This window comes from Sinocyclocheilus anshuiensis, unplaced genomic scaffold (assembly GCF_001515605.1).
Source record: "Sinocyclocheilus anshuiensis isolate Anshui unplaced genomic scaffold, SAMN03320099.WGS_v1.1 scaffold124, whole genome shotgun sequence".
NCBI lineage: Eukaryota > Metazoa > Chordata > Actinopteri > Cypriniformes > Cyprinidae > Sinocyclocheilus > Sinocyclocheilus anshuiensis.
Window position 1 is genome coordinate 504,337 of NW_015554082.1, and position 14,027 is coordinate 518,363.

Genomic DNA, 14,027 nt, shown 5'->3' on the forward strand with positions numbered 1-14,027 from the left:
AATCTATAAGAATAATCAGCCTACACTACCAGTCAAAAGTTTTTGAACAGTAAGATTTTTAATGTTGTTTTTTTTTTTTTTAAGAATTCTCTTCTGCTCAACAAGGCTGCATTTATTTGATCCAAAGTACAGCAAAAACGGTAAAATTTGAAATATTTTTACTATTTAAAATTGCTTTCTATTTTATTTTAAAATGTAATTTATTCCTGTGATCATACATAGGTAAATTTTCAGCATCATTACTCCAGTCTTCAGTGTCACATGATTCTTCAGAAATCATTCTAATATGCTGATTTGCTGATTATCAATATTTAAAACAGTTGAGTACATTTTTTTTTCAGGATTCTTTGATGAATAGAAAGATCCAAAGATCAGCATTTATCTGAAATAAAAAGCTTTTGTAACATTATACACTATTCCATTCAGTATAATTTTTATACATTTTTTGGGAAATTATAGAAATTAATAATTTTATTTAGCAAGGATGCTTAAAATTGATCAAAAGTGATGATAAAGGCATTTATAATGTTACAAAAGATTTTTATTTCAGATAAATAGTGTTCATATCGATATTGGAATTATATCGTATCGACCGAAATTAAGAAATATATCGTGATATAAATTTTGGCCATATCGTCCAGCCCTAATAGGTCATGATAACACACTCAATATCAGAATACAGAGATCACAGGTTCTTATTAAAAAAAAAACATTTTACTGAAATGTCTCACACGGCACTGCCATGGGCTTTTTTTTCTTACGCCCTCAGTTCTGAAGATAACTTCTGCAGCTTTATGATTCATAAGAGTGTCATCATAGGAGGGAGAAAATCATATTTGTGCATGTTTATGAATATATACATGCATTCAGTACGCATGCATTTAAGTCAACCTGGACAAAAATGCATTGTTGACAGAAAAAAAAATAGATCAGTCACATTTGTGTATAAGTCACATTATTACATTCAGAAATGATCTAAAATATCTGTCCAATTTACAGAAAATTTACCATTTACAAACAATATAAACACTACATGTATTTTAGTTCCACTCACTCCACAACAAATCTATTCAAAATAGAACAGGAATGAAAAAATCTAAATTATAAAGCAAGCATAAATTGTAGTGGCAAGCCTAAAATCATTTATTTAAAGCAAAACTGAAACTACCAGCGTGCAGAAAATGTGTTGTACAAATAAACTTGGGCTCACATATCTCCCACATTCAGCTCAAATCTAAATGTGTGCACTTTGAGCACTGCATAAGTCACTTTGGAATATAAGGGAATATAATGGATAAAAGTACCGTTTTCTGTTTGTGTATATATAATGCGTATGAATATATCCAGAAACATGCAGAAACAGAAAACAGTACTTTTATCCATACTTTCACACATATCCACATACATTCAGTGCATATACATTCAATATATAGGGCCCTATGAAATGCGTTTTAGTTTTTCCCAAATTTCAGAGGCAGAGGCGGAAAACACTGAGTGCCATGCGTGCTTCAGTATGTGTGTAGTAAACGAAACCATGCGTCTGCACCAGTCATTCATACAGAGACACGCAGAACATGCAGGATTCAAATTTAAATAGTATTTTTGCAGCTTAATATTCACAGACACTATTCCATATCACATTTTGTTTCAAGTGAACAAACATACTTTTGATTTATTCATCCAAAATTTGGCAAATTCTGTGACATTCTGCGTTAAACAGTAAATTCCATTTTATGACTGGATTCCGTGATTCTGTCCACGTTTTCTGTATCACAGAAATCATAGGGCCCTAAATATAGATCAACAATGTTTACAAGAATGAAAAACATCTTGATTGCTAGCATTATGGCCAACAGTGTTCCCTTGAGAGGTGATGGAGGTTTTTAGATAAACATAGTGTCTTGTAAATCTAAATGCATAGACTGTACAGAATGCAACATTTTGTGGTTACATAAATTTAAAGATGACTTACCAAGTTTTCATTCACTTGATAACTTAAATGAAAAGAGAGAACTGACAGGGGAAACCTCAGGTGAAATCATTCAGCAGTACTGAGCAAATGCGGTGACAGCAGAGGAAAGCAAATTAACAAACCAATTTGCCTTGACTTGATATCAAGATGAAGATTGAAGGGAAAATAACTTTGATTTCAACATGGCAGATTTTGATTACTTTTTTAAGGAACATTTTTGTCAGTAATCACCTGAAATTGTTTTCACCTCAAATTATAAAGTGACATTGGCTTTTCCTCTTAGCTGTTTTTCAAGTATTCAGCAGCAAACAAACCTAATCACACCACACTAGACATCCTAATCCAAATGAATGCACTCCATCCTAAACTGTATTTTTAAAAAATCATCAATTTAATTTCATTACAGAATATGATTTGTGCCACATGCATCTCCTAACTCATTTCTCATATTATACCCGTTACCATTTTTCTCTTGATTTTTTGTTCTCATATATAGCATTAGCTTTTGACTGTCATCTCTGCAGGACATTAATGTAAATCCCTTGGTTCCAGAGCTGAGGCAGTTTGGAAGAAGGATACTGGCGAGTTTCATTGCCTGGTCAGCGCACTTCCTGCCTGTGGCAAATCATAGGCTGCCTCCAACACAGCAGGAGGCAGGCAAGAGAGCTCCACAGCAAATTGGAGAGTGGTGCGGGGGGTGTGGGAGGGCGGGTGAAGATGGGGGGAAGTGAGAAAAAGAGAACGAGAGAGAATTTAAGACTGATAGGAAAAGAAACAAGGATGTTATGGAGGTTGGAAAAGTGTACTGCAGGCAGCCAAGTCTGTCATGGACTTTAGGACATCTATAGCACACAGAGAATGTCTCTGACTTGTAGCAGCTCACGCACACACACACAATCACAATCCACAATGTTCTTATCCCTTAGGGTGAAACAAAATGCATGACCAGAAATGCACAGACACTTTCTAGATGCTACAGAGACAGAAAGTTGAGATACAAATGCAATAGCAATACATCACACCACTGGCTCTTGTAAAATCATGTAAAGTGTCATGTAAAGACAGATGCTGCAGGTAGCAATCCATCACAATTCAGTGCTAATAAGCACACAGAGGCACAATGCACAAGAGACCTTGGCTGACATTTATTTCAGCTTGTCTCACATTGAAATATGCCTGGTTTTTAGCTAATAAAAGTAGATTTGATATACAACAATACTAGCAAAAAGGAAAAAAAATCTCCAGTATTAAAAATTACATAGATTCAATTTCAAGCATGCCTTTAACAACAAACCAAGTGCCTAATTTAAAACACTACATGCCAACTTCATTGCAACACCTTATTCATTAAAGGACCAGTATTCAGCCCATATATCCATCAAAAACACTTGCTCTTGCTGAAACAGTCCAGTCCTTTGAGACTTACTTTGCATGTGTTTGTGTCGCTGCATTTTTTTAAATCCTGATTTGTCCTCCACTCCAGCTTTAATGGCAAGCCAATTTTAAATGACACCAGTTTAAAGAGTAATCAATATGTGTAAAGTCTTGGAGTCTTGGTGTAAAGTGCTGGAGTTCACGAGGGAAATCAGATGTCAATTTGGCCGTTGGATCCTGTAACTGCAACTGCTGTCAAAGAGTACAAAATCTCAGATTTTCCAACAGTGACTTTAAATTGATTAGCCTTTAATTCTCTGAGGTGTTAAATTTTCTTGCTTTAAGCAAATATTGAGCAAGATGTATTTGTGCCCGGCTTTTGGCTGACTTGTTTGTTATAGCATTTATTTGTGTACTTGTTAGTCGAAGCATGTAATGGCTAAATCTTATGCAAATGCTATAAATGGATTTCAGCCAAAGACAATTTTCAAATCCTCCACATTTAAAAAATATGGCATATGGGGACAATAAATGTGTGTAGACGATAAATCTGATTAATCCTTTACAGGCTGTGATAACCTGGACAATGTTAAGCCGACAGAGATCGGGTCTGTCCACTGTGATTATGCAGAATAAATATAGTGTAAATGTGATACGCAAAGGCTGGCGTGCTGGCAGTGTGTGTTTGTCAGGGTACATTAACCTGTGCCTGTTTGCTTAGCACTGCTGAAATAGGCACTGATGGCTGAACTACTTTCGTAGACACACACAGTCTTATACACTCTATCTCTCTCTGCGCTGGACTAAAAAAGCACCTTCACCAGGAGTGCTCAAGCAAATAAACAAATATTGAAAGAAGTGACCAGGAATTTCGTACTCAATAAACTGCCAAATATGTCACTGTAGAATTGACTAGTGCTTCAGAGCATTTTTCAAACAAGCAGAATGCATAAAATTATCATTTACAGATGGAAAGACTGGAGAAAGAACAAGGAAAGAATAGACTGACTACAGTAACATTATATAAGAGGCCTGTCATTATGATTTAGTTCTGCAAACATTTGTTATTTTAAGATGTCATAAATTGTCATTGATGGTGCAGCATATTAAAGCACTAACTTCGAGTTTTTTACTCTGCAGTAAACACACTAAATAAGAGGGCCACATGATTTATGAAGCATGGAGCAGGGCTGAATGCAACCTTTCACTTCATTGAAGCTTGACTTCTGCTCTCTTCTTTTTTAGTTGCCCTGGGTGTTATCTGAACCGTTTGATATAAGGTAAAAGGCTATGACACTCTCTTTCTGCCTGAATATGTGATACATGAGAGAGACAATATCTTCTAAATAAGCAACTGACATGGGTGACCTTTCATTTAGTTTTTTATCTCTCGCTTTGTTTTTTTCCCTCACTCTCTTCCCTTTTTCAGCCCCCAACCAGGCAATGTGTGTGCTCTTCCCTAATCAGGGGATGATGCGGCCATGTGTTTTCTCTGCAATCAAGGGTCTATGTTCACAATGTGACCTCTATTTTCAACGTGCCACAAAAACTGTAAAATCATAACATGAACTGGCTGAGAATTTGTTGGGCTTCAACGCGTCATTGTCTTATTCTCAACATGTCAAAAGAGTGTGAATCTATGGATCCAGAGAATGTGAATGTAAGAATCAACTACACACTGTTTCTGTATCATGATCGAGATAATCAGAGCACAAATCAAAATGGCAGGCCTCTACTGAGTACCTTTTCGGTCACAACAAATCCTGATGTTGTGCTTCTTTCGTTCCGCCATGTTGTATCACAGTGAGTTCTAGCTTTTCATACCATGCAAAAGCCTTTTGGGATAAAATATGGATATGTGGAATTATATGTGGAAACTGAGGTTTCGATCATAATATGTATTTTATGAGACAGATTAAGGAGTTGTCGGCGTTACAAAAAAACTGAAACGGAATCGGTTTGAATAAATCAATGCTAATGAAAAAAGCTTTGAAAATCAATTTTAGTCATACCTTACTTGGTAACTGTTCAATAATCTGTATCTGAGTCTATAATGAGTGTCCATATAAGCTTTGTTGAACTGATTTGATGATGTTTTGTCTTGTAAATCGCTTTGTGCCACCAGTGCCCTTGATGACAAATGAGCTCAATTAGTGATATGCTCATCTCCATGTATAAGTAATCTGAGACAATAATGTAACTGCGACCGCGTTTAATTGGACTCGCAAATGAACGGTTCAGTCACTCGTATGGACTGGCCTCTTTAAGGAGCCTAAAAACCAAGGATCAGATTAACTAGACCAGTGCAATCTGGTTTTGAAGATAATTTCTCAATTCTCTGTGTCTCGTACACAAATGGAACATTAAAACGATGGTTGTAATGCTTGTGTCTTGTAATTGTAATTGAGATCTCGTTATCATGTTTCATCGATGATTCTAAAGGCTCTTAAGCCTCCGCGAGTCCAGCATCAGGTCAGCGAGGTGAAACTGCGCGATAGGAATAACGGATTTAAATAAATACGATAACCTACTGTGGAAGTAACAAGTATTAAAATCGCCATAGTCTAACATTTCTGGTCATCCAAATTTGAATAAGATTTTTCTTTAATGTGCTAATTACACCTATACAATGACTTTAAACAGATGGTTATTTAAAGGAAATATTTTTATATTTTATGCATATGTAAAATTACCCAAAAGGGAATTTATGAAGCTCAGTCTGTGGAAACTGCCTCGCGAGTTCGTAACTTGGTGTTTAGCTAACTGTGCTAGTGGCACCAATCAGAGAGAAAAACACAACAAATCCAAACATTTTTAAACACAACACCAAATGTTTTGTGACGTATTTGTAATATATATCTTAAAGAAAGTTAAAAATTAAAATTAAAAATTAAAAATGATACATAATATGAGTGATTTAGTTAGCCTATCGACTTACCGCCCGAAACTGAGCGCAATAGGCTATCGAACGCAGGTTTTGTTCACTACAGTTGGCAAAATATGTGCTCTGACTAACTTGTCCCATGTCGAACTTCGTATCATTAGGCTACTAAAAACTCTATTGAGACCGTTTTTGTATGGAAAAAAAAAAAGGCTAACTTAAGACCACCCCAAACTTTTGACTTCCTTTGGGGGAGTTCAAGCCCTATGGTACCCCCATAATCCGGACCATGGTTTTATGCACTGAAGATAGATGGTTAACTACCTGTTTGTGCTCGATTACATTTGCAAACATTTGCATGGCATGTCAAGTACAGAAAGAGGCTGTGGGGCGTAGGACAGCTCCTCAGTCCACTCCGAAACTATCCTATTCACGTTTTCCAATATAATGCTAATCCCAAGGTTGCAAAATGCTGTAAATTTGTGTCTGGCTATTTCCTGTACAGCTGGGCGGAATTCAATGCCATTAAAGTGTATGAGGACGCTGAGTATTTCAACTTGCAAATTACAGCTGCAAACGGGTCAATAAAATACTCTCTAGCCTACTTGAAAGGCTGTACATTTATTTATTTAAAAAAACAGTGGTATCTCTGTATAATTCCCCAACATACACGTTAACCGACTGCTATTACTAACAAGTTATGACAACATTAACCAAAAGTAACCTGACTCTATGTGTCTCATATAATTTCTTACCTCGTAAAATTCGGCTTAGATCCCCATTGTAGTGGAACGAGATGAATAAAAACTTTACAGTAGGTATCCAAACTTATTAAAAGCAGCAGCTGTAAGGTGAGGTAAAATAACGGTTAGGACGATAAATTTCCCGTAGTCACGCCTTCCCGCGTCTCCCACACACTGTGCTCTCGAGCGCAGGGAAATTCCTCCGCAAGCGACCAGCCACACACACTGTCTAAATTACGAGACAACGACCTGGACCCGGCGAACCCAGAGGCACAAAGTCCAGAAGCATTAGTTCTAGCTGTGTCAGAAACACATGTGATGGAGCCAAGGACTGTACCACTCCTCTGGTCTCCCTGTGTGTGCGCGCGCTGCGGTGCTGATGAGAGGACGGGTCGTTTGCGCGGGATCCGCGCGATACTAGTGAGACAGTGTCATTAACAGCACGAGGACCCAGAGCATCGCGGAATGCGACAAGAACTGAACAAACCTTGTTTTCTTTTTCATTCTTATTTATATTTAAGTGTGCATTTTCCACAAGAACCTTAATCTTCATAAATGGATGGAAACTTACTGGTATCACAGACTTCTAATGACAATTACGTACTTGTTTTATTAACCCTCATATTCTGTTTTGGGATTTATTGGTTTATGCTTGTAAATATAATAATATTAACCCTATTTTACATTTTATGTTATGTTCCTCTGCCTTATCACAAACGTATAGGCCAGAGAGAAAAACACAATCAGTCCTCGTTGCTATTTCAGTAGCCTAACCTTGTTGCAACAAAAACATATTGTAGAAAAATAAAATAAAAAATAAATAAATAAGTGCCTGTTTACAGTGCATACACAAAGAATCTTATGTGAAAACTCACCGCATTCATATTTTATATGGTTCTATGAAACCCCAGACATAAGTAAGGAAACATTTTTCATGGAGGCCAATTGCGGCAAGTTGAAGTTTCTTTATTACCAGTTCTTACGGGAAAACATTATGTGGTCTGATGCTTGAATGATAAGTATATTTTTCAAGCTATAGCAAAATGGCCTTGGGCGTCTGTCAGAACCCAAACTGATCATGAGGGTTAAAGTACTTCCCATTAAGACCCAACATACATTCAACAATCTACTAAAAACCCACTGTTTTGAGATGGAGAGTGTGATATTGCATGTGAGATGGAGATTGTGATATTGCATGTGATTTGGTCATAACTAAAACAATCATCATGAATTTGCACTTGCCTAATGGCAATTGACTGGATTCTCTTCAAATAAAAGCTAATTTTGCTTTAGTTGATCAGTTAGTTAGCAGTACAGATGGTGAGGTTTCTATGTGGTATCGTCTCCGCAAAGACTGGCATTTTTCATGTAGTTGTCCCTGCTTAGAGGACATTAGAGGGCCTTTTGGCTTTCATCAAAGAGCTGATGTGAAAAGCACATGGCATATGAATCACACTTTGACGGCTGTGAAATGACAGCTCTCACAGAAGCTGTGTGTGAAGAATGAAGATCATTAATTACAAAAGCCCCAGCTACTTAATCCCACTCGAAAGAGAGCTTGAGGCGTCTGTCTTTCCCTTTGCCCTCCTCTGTTTTTCGCTTTCCGATATCTCTTGTTTTCCCTTCGGTCGCCCCCATTTCTCCTCCCCCACACCCGTCTAGCCATCTTTTTCTCAGATTCATTCTTCTTTCTCCTCATATTCTTTTCAGCTCTTTTCTTTTCCATTACAAACTGCACTTTTATCTCCTCATTCTTTCTCTGAATTACTCTTTTATCTTCACTCGCCCTTTGCATGTCATGGAGTCCAGCGAGAACAGAATCGAGAGTTCGAGTCCAGAGGTTTTGGACTCAGCAGGGGGAGCGGTAGTGCTCTCCTCACCCTCCTCCTGTGTCCCAGCCTCAGACCTCATGCTGAGATGGAGTTATCTCTCAAGGCAAGCTGTTCCACTCACCAGAGCTTTGTATCCAAGTCTCCACGCCAAACATCAAACTCTCTCCCAACAGGAAGTGCCATTATCTGCATGAAAGCCAGCTTGATCAGTTCTCTACCTTATACTGCAACTGAAGGACAACAACAAAAAAGTGATACGCTTCTATCTGCAGAGGAGCCGAGCTGGTCCAAAATTGATCAGTTTACTCATTATGTAAGTATGTCATTCTTCACACCATGTCAATGAAACTTTTTTGCTCAAAGATTTTATTAAGAATTATATACTCGTAATTTTGAAATATACCTTGTTGAAGGGCTTTTCATGTGATTGTAATGTTGATCATATAAAACAATATACTAATATTTGGAATTGACTGAAATTTGACTACTTAAAATACGCTTTGCTTCTTACTGGCAGTAAACATGTCACAATAAACATATTTGTCACCAATTCAGATTTCAAACCTACAGCTTTTCATATTAAACTTTATAACAAGCATTGTAAACAGTGGTTGCTCCCGTCAAACTCTAATTCTTCAACAGACCTTCTGCAAACATTGCTCTGAATACGGTCTGCCCAAATCCTCGAAACACAATTTCTGGGACAGTACTAAATGTCTCTTTTTCCAGCTAATCCATCACTTTACCACTGCTGGACTCATTTGTACCCTCTAGTGGGGATGAGTAACAGTGTCATTTCTCATATTAGATGAGGGCACATCTGTCTGTTTGAAAACAAACGATTTGGACATGGAATCTGAGGGTGGTACATGCACATACAGTATTCAAACAAAATATCATTTCCATTGATTGCAATATAAGGGTTATCCTCTAGACATACAGTAGCTGTTCCTTGATATAGCTGAGAAAAATGCTAGATGCTTGTGGGCCTCTGATACGAATGTTTAGACAGGGAAATCAGTGAGGATATACATAATAATCTCTCTTTTTCTGTCGTAACAAAGGTGGTGTACAAGATACAGAGATGAAGTTTACTGAATGACTATTCACTGATCCAAATACTAAAATTGCCCACCTTTATAAGCATTCAATCAAAATATATGCATCATTACATTCGGCTCTGAATAGTAGTGTTATCAGCATCCTGCCTGGATCCATGTGAATGGATGGCCACCAGTCAACTTAACTGAACTTGACAATGAATCTTACTATGTATGTCACCTTCTATTTCAATGTACAACAGTATCTGAGGTGGTAAACAGCAAAACGATTTTAAGGGCAAAGAGTTACGGTCCATGAGGGAAAATGAGGAGCTGCACTCTGTTCGGGTTACTCTCAGAGGAGGAATATACCAAATTTAACTGCTAAAAGAGAAGAGCTGATTTTACTCTTACTTTTGTATTCGCTGTTGCTGTGGTTGTATTTCAAACCTAATCAGATCACATTAGACCAGATCCAAATTTAGCATCTGCAATTTATGTTGGGTTTTTTTCATGATTTTAAAAGAAGTCTTTTATACTCACCAAGGCTCTATTTATTTGATCCTAACAGTAAAAAAAGAGTAATATTGTGAAATATTGTTACCATGCAAAATAGATGTTTTAATAAATTTTAAAATGTAATTTATTCCTGTGATGGCAAATTTTTAGCAGCCATTACTGCAGTCGCAGTGTCACATGATTCTTCAGAAATCATTCTAATATTCTGCTTTGCTGCTCAAGAAACATTTCTTAGTATTATTAATGTTGAAAACAGGTTTGTTGATTAATATCTTTGTGGAAACTTTTTTTCCAGGTTATTTAATAAATATAAAGTTTAAAAGAACAGAATTTATTTGAAATAGAAACTTTTGTAACATTATAAATGTCATTAGTCACCCAGGTGAAAAAAGTACACTTCTATAATGTACTTAAAGTGCTCTATTTTCACATACTAATTTTATACTTAATATACTAAAAAGTATTCTTTAGTTCTTCTTAAGATAATCTTAAGAACATCTAAGTGTACTCAACTGTGTTATTTTGAGACACCATGAATATGAACTAAAATGAGCTTTTAACATACTATCTCTGTATTTAAACATGTATTTAGTTACCACTTGTGGTACACTTGAACCCATCTTTCATACACTTTCATACATGGTATTTTTTACTTTTTTAACACAGAGAGAGTATGTTAAAAGCACATTTTAGTTCATATTCATGGTGGGGTTTTTTTTCACCTGGGCACTTTTGATCAATTTAATGTGTCTTTGCAGAATAAAAGTATTAGTTTCTTTAAAAAAAAAAAACAAGCAAACAACATTTCACTGATCCCAAACTTTTGAGAGTAGAACAAGCAGTTTGGTGAATGCATGGATTGATGGGCATAAAGTTGTATACATGTATACAGTATGTACTTCCCCTGTTTGTTAATGTAGTTTTGATAATTTTTTTTACATCAAACAACAACAGTTCTGCCACTACCTTTATAGTATTTGAACATTCACTTCACAACCATAAAGTGTGACAAAAGCCTTTGTTTGATAAGCAAAATGGTATTTAAAGATCACAAAAGTATGGGAGAAAAACTATTTGAATAGGTGACACACAGTCATACACAGTGGCACATCAGTGAACAATTTACGTGTTTGAAAATACTGATGAATTTTAAAGTGACCTTGAAGTGGCATTTCACAGAATCAGTTTCCTAATTAAGTCTGATGTCTCTAGATGACTTCCAAAGACTCACCATGGTACAGAGTAACCTTCCAAATAGTGTGGTTAACAAGAGGAATTGCTTCATCTGAGGTGACAGTGTTTCCAAAAACTTGGCCATTGATGAGCTACATACTGTTGAGGCTTATTCTGTTCACTGTGAAACTGTATATTCTAATTAGATGAAGCTGCAAGTCTATTAAACGTCCAAGTTTGGATCATTCGAAGAATTATCCCCAAACCTACGGATTTAAGACTGCTAAAAAGAGAAAAGTCACCTATGTCAAAACTTTGTAATGTGCAACCACCTACCATCATTCAACCAGGACACTCGTAAGAAAAGCTTGCAGGAATAAAAGCAGAGAATGCTTGTGTCTATGCCACGATCTCCAAGCATGAATCTGAAAGCCATGGAGATGTATGACCAGTCAATAGTGATCTCCATAATCGTTAGTCCTCTGGTGATTCATCAAGCCAATGACACTCGTGTCCCTAATACCACATTTATGCTGGTTTGAGCAGAGGAGATTGCGTGCTGTGATTTTCTCCAAAATGATTGATTATATCCAGCCTCTTTTGCCCAGTGTGTGTATGTGTGCGTAGATGAGTAACTGAACGAATGAGCGGGTAAGTGAGTGAGTGAGTGAATGAATAAGAGATCAAGTGTGTGAAAGAGCAAGAAAAACTGAGATGCAAACCAGACAGAAATGATTTTGAGAGTAAGTGTGAGTGAATAATCTATCTCTTTGCCTAAAACACTAAGGGGAAATCATATTTTCACACACGTGCACCACGCATATGCTGGCTGTACGCTGTGCAATTTTGCAAAGGTGTTTTGGCCATCAGAGATTAATTTCAGGAATTTTTGGTTGTAGTCTTGCAGTGTGGTTACTCAATGACTGTCTAATGGTGAGCCAAGAGCAGCACAGCAATTGATAATATATGTGCATCTGTATGTAGAGAAAGAGAGAGTGAGTGAGTGAGAGAGAGATGAAAAAGTTCAGCTATAGACAATATCTCATTATTTGTTCCCTTAACACTTTAATAATGCACAAATTACCAAATTTTAAAATTAGTGCTGTCAAATGATTAATCGCGATTAATTGCATCCAAAATAAAAGTTTTTGTTTACATGATATATGTATGTGTACTGTGTTTATTTATTAAGTATATATAAATAAATACACATACATACTGTATATATTTTGCATGTGTTTGTATTTATATATACATAATAAATATACACAGTACACACTCATATATTATGTAAACAAAAACTTTTATTTTGGATGCGATTAATCACGATTAATCGTTTGACAGAACTACTTAAAATATATATACATATATATTATATAAAGTTTGAGGGTTGGTAAAATTTTTAATGATTTTGAAATTGTCTTATGCTCACCTTATACAGTATATGATAAAAATACAACAAAAACAGCAATACCCTGACATTTTAGAACAATTTTAAATAACTGTTCAAATGTAATTTATTCCTGCGATGCCAAAGCTGAATTTTCAGCAGCCATTATTCCAGTCTTTAGCGTCTCATGATCCTTTAGAAATCATTCTGATATACTAATTTGGTGCTCAAGAAACATTTTTTCATTATCAGTGTTGAAAAGAGTTGTGCTGCTTATTATTTTTGTGGAAACCATGATACATTTTAAGGATTCTTTGATGAATAGAATGTTAAAATTAATATATATATATACAGTGGGTACGGAAAGTATTCAGACCCCCTTAAATTTTTCACTCTTTGTTATATTGCAGCCATTTGCTAAAATCATTTAAGTTATTTTTTTTTCCTCATTAATGTACACACAGCACCCCATATTGACAGAAAAACACAGAATTGTTGACATTTTTGCAGATTTATTAAAAAAGAAAAACTGAAATATCACATGGTCCTAAGTATTCAGACCCTTTGCTGTGACACTCATATATTTAACTCAGGTGCTGTCCATTTCTTCTGATCATCCTTGAGATGGTTCTACACCTTCATTTGAGTCCAGCTGTGTTTGATTATACTGATTGGACTTGATTAAGAAAGCCACACACCTGTCTATATAAGACCTTACAGCTCACAGTGCATGTCAGAGCAAATGAGAATCATGAGGTCAAAGGAACTGCCTGAAGAGCTCAGAGACAAAATTGTGGCAAGGCACAGATCTGGCCAAGGTTACAAAAAAATTTCTGCTGCACTTAAGGTTCCTAAGAGCACAGTGGCCTCCATAATCCTTAAATAGAAGACGTTTGGGACGACCAGAACCCTTCCTAGAGCTGGCCATCCGGCCAAACTGAGCTATCGGGGGAGAAGAACCTTGGTGAGAGAGGTAAAGAAGAGAGAGAGAGAGAGAGAGACAGTGCTGCTTGAAAGTTTGTGAACCCTTTAGAATTGTCTCTATTTCTGCATAAATATAACTGTCAGACTTTGTTCCGTGTGTTGTGTGTACCCCCCCCCCC

The 14,027-nt window shown here is 36.4% G+C and overlaps 1 protein-coding gene across 1 annotated transcript in view; it reads right to left on the bottom strand.

Annotated features, from left to right (window-relative positions):
• LOC107669074 (teneurin-3-like) overlaps positions 1 to 7,294 on the bottom strand; it is a 119,408-nt gene extending 112,114 nt beyond the window's left edge. The window contains 1 exon segment of the mRNA XM_016461169.1: positions 6,983 to 7,294. The gene's annotated coding sequence lies outside the window, so the exon portion shown is untranslated.
• Between the last annotated feature and the right edge of the window lie 6,733 nt (positions 7,295 to 14,027).